This window comes from Tubulanus polymorphus, chromosome 5 (assembly GCF_964204645.1).
Source record: "Tubulanus polymorphus chromosome 5, tnTubPoly1.2, whole genome shotgun sequence".
Taxonomy (NCBI): domain Eukaryota; kingdom Metazoa; phylum Nemertea; class Palaeonemertea; order Tubulaniformes; family Tubulanidae; genus Tubulanus; species Tubulanus polymorphus.
Genome location: NC_134029.1, coordinates 9,297,397 through 9,311,692, shown reverse-complemented (window position 1 = coordinate 9,311,692; position 14,296 = coordinate 9,297,397). Strand labels below are relative to the sequence as shown.

General features: G+C 41.3%; 1 protein-coding gene and 1 pseudogene across 1 annotated transcript in view; one reads left to right on the top strand and one right to left on the bottom strand.

The window, feature by feature from the left end:
- LOC141905730 (ras GTPase-activating-like protein IQGAP1) overlaps positions 1–14,296 on the top strand; it is a 72,964-nt gene that overhangs the window by 4,622 nt on the left and 54,046 nt on the right. The gene's annotated exons all lie outside the window — the stretch shown is intronic.
- LOC141905222 (uncharacterized) lies at positions 7,627–13,301 on the bottom strand (annotated as a pseudogene).

Below are 14,296 nucleotides of genomic sequence, written 5' to 3'. Positions count from 1 at the left end.
CAAGATCACTGCGAACAGCAGCATTAACAGAGCGGTTCTTTACCCCGAGTAGATACTTGCCAAATTTGATGAACACATTTTGGCAGGGTAGAGAGTTACATATATCGTAAAATGAGACAAGAAGATACACAATATCCATGTAAGATGACAACGACGGAAATCCCACAATAAATTCAGCCTAAACGAGAAACTTGAATAGAAGAGTATAAATATATATTTGTGCAACGTTTCGACTAACGTTATATATCGTAAAAGTGAGATGGGTCTATATTTCCGTCGAGTACTGTACCCTTTCCTATGGTTTTTGCCAATATTTTCTAAATTTGGATTTATCGCCAATGGTTTTTCTATAGGACCCAGCCCTGCGGTATTGCATTTAGCCACCGGCGAAATCCGCCATCTTTTCAGACTATGAGGGACTACGATCGTTATTGTCGGAAGTTTCGCCGTCGGTCTTCTCATCGTTCGTCGACGTCAGTTAGCGATGAAAGCGATTCTTCTAGTAGGTCGCGATCCCGTTCGAGGGACCATCACTGAAGTCGGCATGATCGTCGGGATACTGGAAAATACCTGACTCAGAAGGATTTCCATGTATTTGAGGAGAAAATTTTAAACTTGTTATCTTCGTCGCAACAAGTCGCTGCAACCTCTACAACAGGTAAGCCTATTCCTGATTGTCCGGTTAGAAGTTCGCCAGCCCACTCAGTTTTTCGGAATTCTGACTCTGAATTCCTGGATGCTGCGGTAGAGTCTGATTTCAATGAGGATCCGGTCCCAGAAGCGGCAATTCCTTCTGGGGTCGTTCCTGTCGCGAGCAATTGTGGGTTGCCCCAGACGATGGGGGCTTCCCTGGCTCGCAATGTATCTCCGTCCCGTTCAGTTTTATCCGAACCAGCGGGGGACATGCCATTTAGAGCGATGATAAGTGAGTTCTTTGTCAAGCACGGGGCAACTCGCGCTAAGCCCACAGCAGCTCCTCTGGTCGGTGAGTCAATGGAAGCTTATCGCCCTCCGGACTCCGATCTTAACGTTTTACGGGAATCGTCAGCGGTTTCGAGAGAATGGGCTCGATTGGATACGCAATTATGGGGTGAATGTCGGCCTGGAACATTTTCATTTCCCCCTCCAGAACGGGGTATGAAATCTGGGAAATATTTTAGTTCAACCGATGCACCTATAGGCGCATTTCGCTCGGCGTATTACGCAACTCCAGGTGCTGTGGATCACAGTCATAACTGCCTGGATGCTGATTATACTTTGATCAGCCCGGATACTGTTGCAGCACAGTCGGGTATTCGTTTGCCTAAGTCCGGTTTGGTGGCCATGACGTCAATCCTGGACAATCTTACCAGGGTTGGTTCGTTTCAAGATATGGCACTTAAGGTGTTGACGGGTGAGCTTCGCGAGACTCACGCCGCCGTTCATGCGGGCTCCGACCCAGAGTCAGTTGCCCTAAAACTGGAGGGAATGGACCGGATTATCCAATCTTTGGCTCGGTCTGTTTCGCATGTAATTCCGTTGTCGGTTCGGGGTCAGGCTAATCTGGTGTTAGCCTCCCGTCAGTCAGTGATGGACTCCAGTTCCAAAACTCGTCTACCGGATATGGTGTCCAATGCTTTGCTGAGAGCCCCATTGGGGACGTCTTCACGTCTCTTCTCCGGTTGGTGTGCTCCGGTTTCCGCAGAGCTGAGGAAGATTCGGGAGGTTCAGGCCAAGTCCAACCCCCGAACTCTGTGGAAAAAGCGTTCTGGTCCGACGCCGGCGGCGCAAGGTTCGGCACGGACGCAAACAGGACCATCTCAAACTTCAGCGCTTTCTCAGGCGGCTTCGGATGCCGGTTGGAGAACTAGCGCGCAACTTCAACAATCGTGTCAAGCCTCGTCCGGTCGTAACAGTTCCGGTTCGTATCGAGGCAAGGGGAAGGCTCCAAAAAGGGGCTCTTCCTTTTGGAAAAACTCGAAATGAATTCTTGGGACCAGTGGGAGGTTGTCTGTAGCAGGCAGCAACCCACTGGTCCGACCTCTTTGGAGACGGTTGGCCCTCCCGGGTCGTCTCTCGTGGCTACCGTCTCCGTTTCCTAAGGCGACCGCGCCTGATGAGGTCACCTCCCGACATGCGGCCAAAACCAGGTCAGGAGGCCTTAATCTCTCCGGCTCTCAAGGAATTGGCCGAGAAGGGAGCGATAGAACCAGTTTGCAACGAAACTTCTCCCGGCTGGTTTTCTCGAATATTCATGGTACCAAAGGCCACAGGGGGTCAACGGACAGTGATAGATCTGTCATCCCTCAATCGGCACCTAGACATTCCAAGGTTCCGGATGACCAAGCCCAAGGACGTGATTCAAGGGCTCCGTCCGGGTCAATGGGCGGCTTCATTGGACCTGAAAGATGCTAACTTTCAGGTTCCAATTCACCCAAAATCTCGGCGATTTCTCAGGATAAAGTGGAAAGGCCGCCAGTTCCAATTCAGGTCTCTTCCATTTGGCCTCAGTACGGCCCCGTGGGTTTTCACCAAGTTGGTCAAGTCAGTTCAGAAGGTACTTCAGTCAAGGGGTGTTCGACTGTTCGTTTACCTCGACGACTGGTTAATAGTTGCGAATTCGGCTCAGGAATGTCGGGAGGCAATGACCTCAGTCTTGGACTTAGTCCATCAGCTAGGGTTCTGCGTAAACAGGGAAAAATCTCAGTTGACGCCGGCCCAACAGTTCACTTATCTCGGCATGGACTTCGATCTCCGAATCGGCAAAGTCTTTCCGTCTATGGTTCGAGTAGCCAAACTTCAAGAAGCTGTAGCGGGAGTGTCCACAAACCCGAGAACAGCTCGTTACTGGTCACGACTTCTAGGCTCCATCAGCTCCATGGGTCTGGTGGTGCCCTTAGGCCGCCTCAGAAGCAGGCGCTTGCAACAATATTGGAAGGTCTTCTGGTCTCAGTCGAAGGGCAACTGGGAGGCCTTGATTCCCGTACCTCCAACCGATCTAAGTCCGGATCTTCAGTGGTGGACAGCAACTACGAATCTTCGGCTCGGGGTGTCACTAGCCCCGTTAGAGGCTCCAGTTCGTGTATTCACGGATGCCAGTCACCAAGGATGGGGGGCACATCTGAAGAACCGAGTCAAAGCCGGGAGATGGTCTCGCTACTGGGCCACCAACCACATAAATTTCCTAGAAATGCTGGCCGTGTGGAAGGCCCTGAAGTTCTTTCACAGGAGAGTGGAGGGCCACCACGTTTGGTTAGCCACAGACAATTCAACAGTGAGGGCTTACCTTCAGAAGCAAGGGGGCACTCACTCAGAAACCCTCACAGGTCTGTCGGCCAAAATTCTTCTTTGGTGCCAGACAAAGGGCGTGTCCCTGACTGTGGCACATTTAGCAGGGAAAAGGAACGTGATGGCCGATGCTCTGTCTCGTCGAGGTCAGGCTATTGCGACAGAATGGGTTCTCCACCAAGAAGTAGCCGATCGGGTTCGGGGCATTTTTGGCAATCCGCTGCTGGATCTGTTTGCCACCCGCTTCAATCGGAGGTGTCCTCTGTTTGTGTCCCCGTTTCCAGACGCGGAAGCGTGGGGGGTCGATGCCTTCTCTCTGGACTGGTCGGGGATGCATGCGTATGCGTTCCCGCCCACACCAGTCCTGCCGCGCTTACTGGATCAAATAGAGAGATCAGTCAATTGCAACATAGTTCTGGTAGTACCATGTTGGCCGGCTCAGAAATGGTTCCTACCACTTCTCAACCTACTGTGCGGCAACCCCAGGATTCTTCCGAATTTCCCATCGCTTCTGTCTCAGGGGAACTTTCGGCATCATCCAAACAGCCAGTGGTTAAATCTGCTCGCCTGGCCATTGTCCAGCGATCCTTGTCAGCTTCAGGCTTTTCAGAACAGGCTGCCTATCGCAGGATCTAAGCGGCCATCAACAAGTACCATTTACGATGCCAAATCGAGTCATTTTGCGGATTGGTGCGCTGCAGGGGAAATTGATCCATGCTCACCCTCTGTAGCTCAATTGGCAGATTTTTTACTGCACCTATTTGTAGTAAAAGGTTTGCAGGTCATAACTATTAAAGGTTACCGCTCCGCGATTTCTCATACATTGCGTGCTTCTGGATGGCCAAATGTAGCAGGGGATCATCGGATATCCCAGCTGGTTCCAGGGTTTTCTATTTCCCGGCCTCGGGTAACAAGGACAGTTCCACCATGGGATCTGTCTGTAATTTTGAAGAAGTTAATGGAGGCTCCATTTGAACCTCTTTCGGCAGCGTCATTTGCAAATTTGTCAAAAAAGACTGTATTTTTGCTGTTCTTGGCTTGCTCGGCCCGTCGCTCTGAGATTCATGCGCTTTCAGTCCGACAAGGTCATATTGTCTTTGGGCCAGCGAATGAATTTGTTTCGCTGCGGCCTGCTTTGGAATTTTTGGCAAAGAACCAACGACCAGGCTCGGTTGTGCGTCAATGGCGAATTGAAGCCCTAAAACATCGAGTGGAACCGGGCATCCCGTACAGGACTTTATGTCCTGTGCGGGCGTTGTGTTTCTATTTAGATCGCTCTGCTTCACGGAGGGGTTCACGGGAGCGGTTATTTATTCCGCTGCTGGATCACCTAAAGGGGGATATTTCGCGGGACACAGTGGCCCGATGGGTCTCTTCACTGATCAAGGACATTTTATTGAAGGAGAATCTTTCCTCGGAGGGAGTGGTTTCTCATCAAGTGAGGTCTATGGCTACTTCCTGCGCAGCCTTTTCGGGTGCTCCGTTGGAGGAAGTCTGTCGGGCCGCCTTTTGGAATTCACCGTCGACATTCACGTCATTTTATTTACGGGATGTTTCAGGCCAGTTAGGCTCATTAGCTTCACTTGGTCCTGTTGTCATGGCTCAAGGTGTCTGTTCTTTCCGATAGGACCCTTTAGTGGAGAATATTTATGTTGCATTATCAGGATCACAGGGGGTGTATCCTTGTACATAGTTTGGGCTCATATCTGCAAGTATTAATTTCGCAAAATTCTGGGGGGGGCCCTGAGCTGGATGGACTCACTGTGGCCGAGCCGGTCTTCCCTGTGCTACAGTGCTCCATTCCGTGCTTGGGTAAGTGCTCTCTTTTTCCCTCTTACCTTGGGTTTGAGCGGTGGTTTTTCTATCTACCTTTCCCACCATCCTTGTGCTAGGCTAGTCTAGCAAAAACCATAGGAAAGGGTACAGTACTCGACGGAAATATTACAATTTTTGGAACTAAAATTTGTATTTCCGAGTAGTACTTACCCTTTCCTATGGTGGGAATCCCGCCCATCTGCCCCGCATAGCTGTTTTTTTTTTGGTCTGCTATGACGTAAAAAGATGGCGGATTTCGCCGGTGGCTAAATGCAATACCGCAGGGCCGGGTCGTATAGAAAAACCATTGGCGATAAATCCAAATTTAGAAAATATTGGCAAAAACCATAGGAAAGGGTAAGTACTACTCGGAAATACAAATTTTAGTTCCAAAAATTGTAATTTTACTGATATAGGTGGAGCCCCATATCTCTCAACAGTACCCGATGATGGGGCGTATGAGGCTATTGAATAGGCTGTAGGCTGTGGTTGAATTGTTTCTGATGTCAATGGTTTTCAATTTAAAGAAGGCTTTCGAAGCATGATCACATAGAGTTTCATAGGCAATGTTGAATTTGCCAGAGGGGCAGAATGTAATGCCAAGGTAGCTATAGCTTTTGACTATTTCTATTTGCGTCAGAGAAGTGGAAATTATACTTGGTCTTCAGAAGGTTAACTGTAAGTCTCCAAGTATCACAATGAGAGGACAGATTATCCAGTGCCTTTAGTAGGCCTTCGTGTGATTTACTTATGATTACAAGATCATCTATGTCAAGGAGGCAGTTGATACTAGTGTCGTGCAGAGTAACCGGGTTGCAAATATTAGGGAGATCATCAGTCATGAAAAGTAGAGGTCTAAACACACACCCTTGTTTAACACCTATAAGGGACCTTATATCTGAACTAGTATTACCCTGGAAGTTGATTTGGTAACGGACCTCAGAGTAAAGACTTTTGATGAAAGCAAGGAATTTCCCTCCGATGCCAAAGCGAGAGTTTATAGATTAGAGCTGAATGGTGGACAGATTCGAATGCAGCTTTGAAATCTACGAAGCAGCAGAAAATATTCTGTTTGGAGATCTTATTAATGTATTTGTCGATGAATGATTTAAGTGTGAGAATGTGATCGCTCGTACGCATACCTTTGCGGAATCCGATTTGTTGCTGGGGTATGAGTTTATTAGATTCTGAGAAGTTATATAGTCTATCATGCAGCACATTGCAGAATAGTTTGCGCAGATTGCTCCTAATTGCAATGCCCCGATAGTTGGAACACAAGTTTCTATCCCCTTTTTTGAAAATGGGATGCAAACTGTCGGAATGCCAGGCTTCTGGGAAGGTACCCGAGGCAAAAATTTGGTTGAAAGTATTGTGGAGAAGGGGATTCGACATTGCTATCCATAGTACATTTTCAATAAGCTCATGATGTGGATGACTTTTCATCAGGTTCCGTAGGAGTGGCGAAATGTTCTCCATCGTAAACAATTTCATTTGGTTTCGCTTGCGATTGATAGTTGCATCTTTTAGACATGAACACTTTTCGGGAAAGGAATCACGTGCCGAGTCAGGCCACTGCATTTTATTGAAACTAATTTGCGCTCTCCTCTTCCCGTTATGCCGATATCAGATACTGCAATGTTATACTACAGATTACAGATTACACTGACTCAGCCCACTGACAAACTCAGCCCATTAATCCGTGCCGTATTTCCAGTGATCTATGCAGTATTGCCAGTGTGGGATTTGATCTACGGACTACAGGGCTGACACTACCATCTACGCTATAGAGACACGCACAACTCTATCTCTATTGCATGTAACAGGTAAGTTGAATAAGGCTAGATCAAGGCGCAAATTGCGGAGGACTTGCAAACTTTCCTTTTTGCTTACAGATAAAACAAAAAGGACAGTTGCTTATAGACAACATTCTAATTTCATTCGGTTAATCAATATAAAATCCCATGAGTTTTCAAATTGAATATATCATTATTTGAGACCTTTTAAAGCTTTGTAAACTTGATTACATGTTGAGGAACAATGTTGAATACATGTGTCCTTTCCTAGACCTCGAGTGCCTACATTCGTTTTGTGGGTTTCATGGAAAAATTCTGGTTTCAATTTTGTCAAACAAAATTGTATTGTACGTATATATGTCCTATCATTTCAATTTCTGTTTAATTCAGAACAACAAGAATGCAAACACAAGACCCAGAGATAATAGTTTAACTTGATTTATTCTATAGAAAAGACATGCTATTAAGAATTAGAATTTACGTTATCACAGATATTCACAGCGGTAAAATCTACAACAGTTCACATTGACACACTGCAATTATTGTTAACGCAATACTGCCCTGTCATGTGCTATTCTCTTCAATAGTCGGGTGCAATCATATCCCATTGCTGAAGCTGTCTTATAATCTGCAGATTTTTCTTGTGCAGCTAAGCGTATTTAGCCCTCTGGTGCCCGAGGACTTTCTTATCTTTCAATTGGCGAGTCTGCATCGGCTTCTCCGAAAAGAAGACTGATCAATAAATAAAGATTTAACTGTCCTTTCTGTCCCTTTTCTGTCCTTTCTGTGCATTTAGACGAGTATGCCACCCTTCGACATCGTTGTTAGTGCGGATGCTACGTCTATACACTGACCATGATGCTGGTGACCATGTATCAGAGCATGTTTCGGATGTATTCAGTTAATTTGCGCAGCTTTTCGGTCGCAGCATCCCGCAGAGTCCGTTAAATGCATTTGTTTTCAGCTCGGCGGGCAGTTATGGCAGCGAAAGCTATATTTCCTAATGAATAAAACTTCTGCGTGTCCGTGTCATTCATATAGGCGGTCTGCAACCCTAAACCCTGCAAAATAAGAATATTATGAAACGAAACAATAGAAATCAAGCATCAATCGTGTTGATATATGAAAGTTTTTACCGCTACGGAGAATCCAGTCATTTAGTGGGGTTGGTTTTGGGAAATAAAACAACTTCAGGTTTTGAATTTCTATCAGTAAATTTGTGATGAAATTAATGATTGATACATACATGTGTACATTGCGCCATACAGCCTGCCTCCAATGAAAACTGCATCCATGAATACTGTAATCTGGTAGAACAGAATGTAAAGCTCGCCTCAAAGCTGATTCGAAATCAATTACAACCTGAATAATAAAGACAAAGAATTAATTTAGTCAGGTAGACCTGAAACGATAAACTTGAACAGTGTCTTTTATAATTTTTTCATATAGGGCTTATATATAACTATCTATATTTTGTATTTTGCATATTTTTCTGTACATTTTATTGCTTATGTTGTCATGACTTAACGAGTCATGATAAATATATTGATACTAATAGCAAAATGAAACAAATGATTTCAATATCCTTGAAATTATTTTGTTTAATTCATCAAGAAATTTCGGAACTCGATGTGAATGTATTTAAATTGTTCTTACCTGTAGAGTCACCAAAAAAATCTCCTTCATAGCTTTTCCTTCAAACTTTCTTGTAGTCCTTCTTTCATTTCCGAGACAATAATACGAATACAAGAGGGATTGGTTTGATGTCCCCAGATCTGACAAACGAATGTATGCTAAAAAGCTGGGTAAATGGCTGTCTGACGACTTTGAATGTCGCGTCAATGTACAAGCATTTGCTGCCCTTCAAAATATCCACCTGCTTCTGTGTCGCAAATTATAGGTGTTTCCTGTCATCTGAAAAATATCTATGATGAAAGCAGAAAATACTCTGATTCGCTAGATTATCAAATGCCGATTATGTTTATTTTTTCCACTTGTCAATTTGTTTGTTTCAGTTTACTCAAATGAAAGATATCGGCAGGATTTGCCACACATCTTTCACATTCATATTTTACGGCTACTGTATTTCTTACTGAGAGGTATATCTGGTATGGAGGAAGACGACTACAATGAATCCAGGCATAACAAGTGTCTCATTGTATCGCAATCATCATCAAGATTATTACATTGTGGAAACTTGTGAGATGACATGATACCCACACGCCGTTTCTGGTGTTGTCATCGTGTTCTGGTATAAACCATCACTGTGTGGGTCTTCATGTTGCTATCATCGATGAATGCATTGTTATCATTATTTGAACATTGTTTGTCAGGGAAGACAACCTATTCTAGGCAGATTCATGAAAGCAATGGGTGATCATGTTGACATCTGAATCCTGAAATGAAATGATTTGGTATAAATGAAGAAATCCCACACTTCGAATTTTAAATTATACGATCAAATTTATTTTTATGATGATTTGGTATGTTGCTTGTGTCTATTGCAAGATTGAAAATCAATATTACTGATGGTTAATTGATTCAAAGTTTTTAATTAAGTTTTGAGGTTTGGTCAATTGGCTATCGATTGGTAGTTTGAAAAACACTTCATCATAATTTTGAATATTGAGTGATTTCAACGCAAGGGGCCACTCATTTTTCATGGTTAAGTCATTTTCCAGCAAAACCAAAATTTGGTCTAATCGTTGCCCATACTAATGATTGTAGTAATTAGAGTTTGTTCAGCTGTAACCCAAAAGACAAATGATATATGTAGGAAGTTATGATGTTGATACAATTGATACAAAATATGTAAATTTGTCGATCTGGCCCTGAACTGCATCTTAATAGAAAATAAACCATTGCTGCCTGCCATTTTGGCACAAAAAGTCCGTTGTTGTCTGAGTGATTCTGTTGTTTCAACTAATTACAAAGCATGAGTCCTTGAAATGTACAAGGGCCATTGCAGCAAAGCTCCGTACCCATCACATTAACGCAACTAGCCCACAGCCCAAAATACAAGCTGTCATTGGTTTTGAGGACTCTTCAAGCTCATATTGGAAACATCCCAATTGTAAGTCCATATTGGAGAAATATTCCAATTTAGTCAGGAAAGGATTACTATGTTTGCAAGTCACAGCCTTCATTTTCTTGTATTCCATGCAAATGTGTACTGAACCATCTGGTTTAGGTACCGACATATCAGGAAAAGCCCATTTACTATTGCTAACGTCGATACAACCCCACTCATGCCATTTCTGACACCTCAACTTACAATAAGTCCTCAAGCTTATCTGATGAGTGGCATGACATGTCTAGTGGTACCATACATAATTCACTGCCATTCCCCAAGATTGATCCAGTTTATATTCTGCAATTTTTATAGATGGAATTTGTCACAGAGGTATATAAATCCGAAATAAGCAAATTCATCTGGTTGGTGTCTTCGATACTGTATTTTGGTATTGGAATGTTTTCTCCCGATGTTTATTCCCGATGTCACGTGATCCAATAAATTCAAATTAGTTGCAGAGGTACACTCTCTCTGGAGATTTATATCCATTCCAGCTAAATCAACTCATTCTGGTGTCTTTGTATCTTGTGCTTTATCTGCAACACGCTTTTGTTCTGAAAGCTTTCTCTACCAGAGAACTACTGAGCCAACTTGTTACAATCTTGTTTTTTGCTTCAAACTTTTTCCGTGTCTCTAAGTGCCACAAATCATACTTGTGTTCAATGTCAGGATATTGTGTTCGAATCACTTACGCAATGCGGTGTGACTGTCAGCGGCTACACTTCCAATACCTACAATAGTAGCATTCTTTATAAACTCCACAAAGACCTTATAAAGGGCTCTTTCTTCATATGAGGTTGTTTCAGCAACATGGACGATTTTGAAAACTATCACTTTACATCCTATCAGTCGGCAGTCCATTTAAGGCACTTAATTTACCCGCTTTCGATCAAGAACAGAAATAACATGATTGATAGATTCACTTGGTTGTGTAGCTTTTAGGTGCATGCATACTGCAGGGATAGCATCAGACTTCAATCAAAATCTTTGCCTAAGATTCTACAAAATTTAAAAGTTTGTATACTCTTAGAAATAATGGTACTAAGTAGCACCTTTAAGGGTACTATCAGCTGCCACCTTTTGTGGGCTATATGGTATATACCCTAACCCTTTGTGTAGGGTGATCATTAGTACCCTTTTCTAGGGGAACTATATAGACCCAATCCACAGGTTGAAATAATGAACCTTTCAACCAAAGGGACCAGGTATCACCCCCAATGTGGGTGATTTAAAGAACCATATAACAAGATCAAGGGTGACTATTTCGAACCTTATAGGGTGATAAAAGGAACCATATTCGAACCGCATTGATTAACCATTTTTTTGTAATGAATAGGCTTTTCCACAAATATGTTCTAAAGTTATTCATTTATATACACAATTACCATTTATTTTTCATAACATACAAACATAATACATGTATTAAGTATATAGGCTTATCAGAAAGGTATTAACCAGGATTATTCATAACTATTTCAATTTACCCAATACTTCACATTAAATTCACTTAAAATGTATCAATAGAAATTCCTAAAATTCGAGATATTCATTTATATGCAAAGAACATTTTTTCTCAAACATCAAACATCATTTATATATTTTAATGCACACAATACTTTTCATTATTTTCATCAATATAATGTTGTTTCTTGATGTATCAGTTAAACTTAACGTTTTTCTCAAAAATTCAAACATCATTTGAAGTGTATATAAAACATTTTAATTCACGCAATACTTCATTAAATTTTTCAATATAGTTTAGATTCTATCAATTAAATTCCCCAAGTCATACATTCATACACACAATTAAATTTTTTTTCTGATAATTCAAACAAACATTTCAATTATATAAAAATATTCACCTGTATGTACATGTATACAATTTATCAATACAACAATAATTATCATAATGGATCTCCCAAATAATGATTTCATGACAACTATAAGTCTTGTGATCCTGACATCTTCAAAGTTTATTCAAATATTTTGAAAATTTGAAAGCAGGAGATTTCTATCCAAAACACCAGTGAAACGAGAATTATAGTTGTTATCAAATTGCTATTGTGAGTTTTTACGATATAGGCCAATACTTTTCTTACCGGATAACTAGTTACATTAATAATTATTTACATATATGTGATATATATATATATATATATATATATCAAAGTTTCAGTGGCTATTCAGTAGTTTCAATTTACTTTTCTAATAATAACATTTGGTGCAATCGCGTCAAGGTTAACGGTACCTTTTCCACATCAATTTTTAATAAAAAAAGTTCTATAGATATTAGTGAATTCGATAGTTCTTTTGGATATGACAGATCGAATTGATAGTATAGTGCAATCACTACACACACCGCCTCCCAAAACTCTAATCAAGACTCGCTAATTATGATGATACCGTCAACATATACATCCATTTTCTGAATTCTAAATGGGTTGTTCCCTCGAATGACGATCGTAGGTGTCACTGATGTACATTCCTGAAAGAGAAAATGGTTTCGATTAAAATGATTCAACATACTGTACATTCGATAAGTAATTAATGCCATTGTATTCATGGGTCAGTTCCCTAACAATGGCTTAAATATAAAACCAGCCTAAGACCAACTTAGTTCTATAGTCAATCTAACGACATAAGACCATTCTTAAGATCACTTCTGGACACAGAAGTCACAACAGTACAACTGGGCCCTGAATCCTCAAACATGAAACCAACCTTATTATTATAGAGCACTAGTTTCTCTTGTTTTTCTTTCAGAAGATACGGCAACAAAGCAATAGCTGCATTCAATTTCAAAGCTGAAAGAAAAAAATACTTGAAATTAAACAAGTTTTTAAAAAACTTAACTACTAACTAAACTACTATTAACTACTAACTTAACTACTAAAAACTTAACTTAAAATACCTTAGAGCCCTGAAATATAACACTTCATGTGACCCTTTAATTGCATGTGGTTATCTAATCAATGCTATAATTGAACCTTGTTAATCAACAGAAGGTAGCATAAAGCATGTAAACTAGTTGATTTCTCACCTGATTTTGAGGATTCGTCGCGAGCCAGTTCCAATTCATTTTCGTACTGCTGCACGATCAGTTTGCTGTTTGTTTTCGCAATATAACATTTCACACTTAAGCCAGGTTCATGTTGATGATTGAGAGACGTGTGTTGTATAATCTTTCTAAGACTGGGTTTTTCAACCGGGCATAATTGACAGCGAATCATTGTTTATCATTACTAGCTTTACTCACTTAGGAACGTATCAGTGTGAGATTCAAATCTGATACTTTTCAACCAAATTTGTATATCATCGACAGACCACTTTGATATATCATATTCGCAAGACATCTTCTGTCCTGAAAAAGTAAACAATTTGAATAAATTAAACCCATAGATTTATTTGTACTTCGTGTTTAACATAAGTGCATTAAACTGGCACCATTAGGGTTGAAACAGTGGTAAAAAGTAAAAAATAACTATTGAGTAGGCTTTTATATTCACTTGAAAGTGGTCAATCTATTTTTGAGTAAGATGTCAGAAACCAAAAACAACCTTTCTCGATGATATTACCATACTGTGACTTAAAGCCAGAATTTTTGAGTGAATTAATATCTCGGACCAGTACCCAGGGAGGGGGGTGCCCCCGCAAGAATCCGAGTTCTGCAATTTTTTTGTCAAAGAAAATTTATCAACATTACATTAATGTTAGCCCGACTGTGTTGTTTGAAATATTTGCTGACATTGGCCAAAACTGTTTCTAAAACGCTTCAAATGTTCCATACGTTCTTGTGGGAGCACCCCAACCCCCCGTCCCCTGTTGCCAGCAACACGGTCAAAAAAGTTCTGCAATGTCTAAATTTGCCCCAAAATAGACTATAGAAGCTGCGTATAGGCCTAAATTCCTTATTTACTTTTACGTTTCGTTTAATGATTTTTTGAGTTTCTGGGATAGGGTTTTAAAGAGTAAGTCTAGCTTTGTTTGGAAATGGTGAGTCACACTCAAATTTTCTACCCAAATCCGCAGTCTCGGGTAGTGCTTGTCCTTCAGGCTGTTGCGGAGAAACTGGATCTTAGCCTTGCTTCAATGATTTAATGATTTAATGTCATTTGCGTGCCATGTTTCTTAACATCATAAATGCATCTGTGGACTGAACTCACTCACTGAAAACAGTCAAATTTATCCCTTTTTTACTCTCAGTAATGCAAGGAAAGGCTTGCTTATATGATTTCTTACACTGTTGCATCATTTTCTTCTTACCGTAGTTGCATCGGTTACCCTTACTGAAAAAGTGCATGTGTTATATTTCTGAAATACACATACCAGCTGGAAATACACATCGTGT